Source organism: Macrobrachium nipponense, chromosome 37, assembly GCF_015104395.2.
Source record: "Macrobrachium nipponense isolate FS-2020 chromosome 37, ASM1510439v2, whole genome shotgun sequence".
Taxonomy (NCBI): Eukaryota; Metazoa; Arthropoda; class Malacostraca; order Decapoda; family Palaemonidae; genus Macrobrachium; species Macrobrachium nipponense.
Window position 1 is genome coordinate 29,008,747 of NC_061097.1, and position 5,492 is coordinate 29,014,238.

Consider the following 5,492-nt stretch of genomic DNA (forward strand, 5'->3'; position numbering starts at 1 on the left):
CGTTTTCCAAAAGAAAAGCCATACAAAGACCGGTGGGTACATGCCTGTTGTCGTGCTGACAGAATTAGCGTCGTGTTCTCTGATGTTCCCCATTTGATCAAATTAGTAAGAAATAGTTTATTGACTGGTTTTCTCCTTAATAATGAAGAGTGTATTTCAGCTTCTAGCATACGAGAAATACTTAGTAACACCAAAACAGACTATGGGCTTGCATATAAGATCAATGAAATGCATTATTAACGGGTCAACAAAGACTGCGCGTTAAATTAGCAGTAACTGGTGTCTACATCATGTGCCAATTCAGTAAAATATTTAGGCGAAAGGAGACTGTTGAAGTGTCAAAACTGGAGTGAAACGTCCGATTTTATTCTTTTAATAACGAATGATTGGCTCGACATCACGAATTCTTCATACATGTATGGAGAGTTTGGTAAAAGCACTGCTTTTGGCATTGATGTAGAAAAACAAACAGGTAAATTAAATTCCTCAAGGTCATTGAGTTAATGAGTATTATGAGTTTAAAGTCCTAATGCAAAAAAATATATATTCCTTCTGGAGAAAAGAATAATTTTTTTCATGTAAATCCACCAGTGCTTTATTTAATGTTAAAAGCCTCTCATAGTATTGGCTACCTGCTGACACAAAGATTAAATCAATATTGCCTTGAACATTTCCTTGGGTGTATAAGGCATGGATGGTCACCATGATCATCCAAATACAGTGAATTTTAAATTCAGGCATAAAAAATTGTTGTTAGGGAAGGAAATGAAGGTAATAAGTGAAAAGTGTAATATCACCTCAGTTGCAAAATCCCTTGAATCTCCCAATGAAGGTGAGTATGTAACAAAAGAAAGGGAGTTAGCATTAGAAATATGTCTAACAACACAGATGTTTAGAAATTTAGATTTTGATTTAGGAAAAGATGTTTTTGATGAGGAAGAAAACCTTTTGAGAGCAAACAGAAATTAAAAAAAGATATCGAGGGAGTAATTGAGAAGGGGGCTCTCAAATACATTGGGGGATATATTGTCAAAATATTTTGTGTGAAATACCCTGAGTTAGGAAATAAGAAAAAAGAAGTACCAAGGAGTGATACTTGGATAGACTGTGTAAGCAGGGGGGAGTTGCATGTACCTTCTAGTCATTTTTTTTCACAGTTAGTAATAATGCGGGAGATCTTTAATGCTGTACACGGGAAAGCACTCATAGAGGGCAAACATTGTTTAAAAAGCTTTGCTTTGAATTGAAAAAGCTAAATATTGAAGTTCCTGACGATGTTATAGCTTTTTATGTAAAGATATCCGCATATTTCGAATGAGATATCTTAATAATTTGATAAAGTATAGGAAACGTCAAGGGCAACCATGCAGGGAGGCACTAAGAAAAAAGATAAAAGTCGTAACTTAATAAAATATTTTCAAAACGCAAATGTTGTTTTATTTACATTCTGTTGACACTTGAAAGATCACATTATCAAAAACATTCTCTTCTAAAAAGATTCTTGACAGTGTGTTAGACCTACGTTCTAAATGGTTCTCACCACCGCGCTCCCTCAGATGACGTAGGTGCGCAGAAGAGGCTTAAAATTGGGACGCTGTCTGGCTGACCTGTTCTATCTGGACCGTAGGCCAGCCCTAGGAGATATACTTAACTTCTTAACCTAATGAGCTTCAAAATATGGATATGAAAACCGATTTTTGTACATCACTGTTGGGGACGGGAAGAAGTCTACATAAGAAGATATATTGGTTGGATTTCTGTAACTAATTACAAGTCATTATTGTAATTCCGTCTATGTATTCGGCAACCTCTGTCATTCTCCATTCCTATTGTGAATATTATTATCGGTGGCGCCCTTTCATTTAATCTGCCAGGTTACTATATGTTACACCGCCAAAGTAATTTGACTTAATAGTATGTTGTCTCAAAAAAAAAAAAAAAAAAAATGTCGACGCAGTCGAGTTCTCTGCACAGCGTATAACCAAGGTCACCGAAAAATAGATCTATCTTTCGGTGGTCTCGGTATAATGCTTTATGAGCAGTAGCCCATGAAACTTTAACCACGGTACAGTAGTGACATGTACTATATCGTTTCCAGACGCACCATTATGGCTAAATTTACCCTTAAATGAAATAAATAAAAAAAAAATACCGAGACTAAAGAGCTGTGATGTGGTGTGTTTTTAAGATCTGAGGACGGACAGAAAAAGTGCGGACGGACAGGCAAAGCCATCTCAATAGTTTTCTTTTACAGAAAACAAAAATCCGCTCCACAGATGCTGAAATTGTGGGAACGTGGCATTTTCTTAACCCTACCAGAAATTGGACAATACTTAAATGTCAGAAATAATCATATAAGGAAGACGTAACACATCCGACGCAATGTTGAACTGAACAGCCAATTCGGCACTTTATAATAAGTATCCCATTTAAAGTGTTTTTATATTTGGAGACATTGCTTTGCACTGTTTTCATTTGCTTGGTAATTTTGTCCGTTTTCTGGTAAAAAATAAAAGTAAAATTCATATCATGTGACCTTTCGAAATATCTGGTCTTTGTACAAACTATCGGAAAGTCGGACTGAGAGACCAATATTTTTTTCTAAACTACGTTTGATGATTAGAGAGTGGATGATCAACATACCGATTTGCAGCCCTCTAGCATCAGGAGGTTTGGAGATCTGAGGGTGGAGAGAAAAAGTGCGGACGGAAAGACAACGCCATCTCAATAGCTTCCTTTAACAGAAAACTGAAATGAATTTATGCACTGTTCTGCCCTTCATCTAGTTTTTGTTTATAGATTTCCCCATAGTGTCACTTCTTTCAATACTTATGAAATGCAAAGAATTTGTGACACGGAAAATGAAAATAATGAATTCGCTTGCGTTGAAATCGACATATTGGAGAACTTCTCTAAGTTAGGTTTTGTAGACAAAGAAATTAAATGGTATATTATCGAGTGTTTTAATGCTTTTAAATGCTTGTATGTACACTTGGGAAGTAAGCAGAAAAATGTTCCTAATTATCGTAAAACGAGGTTGTTGAATTTGCTCTCTCTCTCTCCTTGTCTCTCGCTCTATCTCTCTCTCTCTCTCTTCTCCTCTCTCTCTTTATATATATATATAATATCTATTATAGTCTAGATAGATATATATATAATATATAGATATATATATATATATAAATATAGATGAGACATATATTAGATATTATATATATAAATATATCTATTATATATATATATATATTATATATATATTATATTCTATATATATTATATAGATATAGTATATCTGTATATAGATAGTATATATAGTATATATATATATAGATATATATAAATTTTTTAGTCTCAGTAATGAAAAAAAGTGTAATAAAAAGTGATTTAAATCTCCTGGAGAAATCTCTCAGCAACCCACTGCTAATCTTCCCACGTTCTTCTCAATCCCCTTTTGAGCCGAGCTAGATAAGGACCAAAGAAGGGCAAAGAAGAAGAACGCCTGTATTCACAGACTAACCTAATCTTCCTAATTGGATCCAACCAATCTTCTGTTCTTAGCCGGTATTAACCTTCTTTGTCTACTGAGCGAAGGGATATTATGTTTCGGGAATAATTGGAGATGATGTTGACTCGCTTGGAGGACGTCGACACTTGTGCGAATCTCTGCATGTTTTAGTTTGAGCTGTCTTACGATTTTGTGTCATTTTAGAAATTAGTTGTGTAATAAAAGGTTTATGCTGATATACGTATACATACACACATATATATGTACATATATTTATGTGTGTGTGGAGAGAGAGAGAGAGAGAGAGATTCTTGAAGTTATTTGAGTAGTTACCGAAACACTGCAAGTCATCAAGAGGTCTGTGAAAAAATAAACGGTAAAAACATGATTCGATATTGAAACGTAAAATCTGTCATTAGGATACTCGTCAAATATGCACACTTCATAAAATATCGACTGTCATATTTTGATACGCGATTCTGAGACGATATAGTAAGTGAAAGAAATGGTGATTTTTATTCTAGGGGTAGTCATGTGATTAGGAATCTGCTATGTGATCCACCAAAGAATCGCTTTAAAAAATAGAATAGAAACAATTACACCTGTTGATACTGCTGATCATATCCTGTGAGGTGATTTCATTACAGTTTCATTTTATTATCATTTCCTTGATGCCCTCCGTCGATCTTTTTTATTGGTCAATTTCACATTTTTAATTTTGGAATAATTGGTAATTGATGTCAGTTTTCGTTAACGAGTCGGACCGATCGATATGTGTCTAAAATGAAGGAACCAACCCCCTTCCCGTCCCCGTCCCCACCTTCACCAAGAGACCCGAACTCAATAAGCTCTGACGGAATAAATTCCTCTCCCCTTCATCGCAAATATATTTCATTCAGAAACCCCAGATAATCTATTGGTCCCGTGAGGGAGAATGAAATTATAAAAATGATTTACAACTTTTTTCATGAACCGAAAATCCAAACCCTTTTCTTCCTCCTACTCCTTCATGCCCTCATTCCCATAAATATTCATCTGGTCATTTGTGGTGTGACGCCAAGTTACGCGACTAAAAAACAAATGAATTTCATGTGCTAACCCGCCCCTAAAAGTGGATAACAATTTAACAAGGTTCCTTTGCAGATTTCCCTTTGGTATTCCTTTTTCGGATGTTTATGAAAAGCAAAGAATCTTTACACGGAGAATAAAAACGTGAGATTCGTGGGTGGTAATAAAATGATATAACGGAGCTATCCCGACAAGTTGTAAAGGTGTAGATAAATGAATGAATATACGAATATATTATCTTCTGTCTTAATATATTTTTCATTAGAGAAGTATACTCAGTTCTCGAAGACCTTGACTGCCAATCGACGGACAAAGTCAGTCACTGGATTAACAGTCTGGTGGAACTATTTCTACCCTTCTGTGTCTAATTACTCCCAATTCATTCTAATGACCGCTCGCCACTCTCTGCGGTTTGGTTGGGAAGGACTTCTCATTCCCTCATGAAAGGGAAAAAGAAAGTATTTTCGTTGTTGGCTTCATTCATATGCAAATACTTCGGTAAAGTCTTGCTTGAGGAAAGCTGCTAGGAAGGAAATCTTTGGTAAATATTATTATTATTATTATTATTATTATTATTATTATTATTATTATTATTATTATTATTATTATTATTATTATTATTATTATAAGTTTACTGAAACGCCTAAGACGGCTCGTTCTACGCGTTTTGATCGCCAGCTGTTTTAGGCAACCTTAAAACAATAGTAATAATAATAATAATAATAATAATAATAATAATAATAATAATAATAATAATAATAATAATAATAATGTTTTAAAGGGTCCACAATAATAAAAAATTTTAAGAGCTCATTTATAATTTAAAAAACAATATTTTATATAATTGTGGACTCATTCGAACATTATATATACTCTCGTGATAGTTTTTCTCAATTAGATATAATAATAATAATAATAA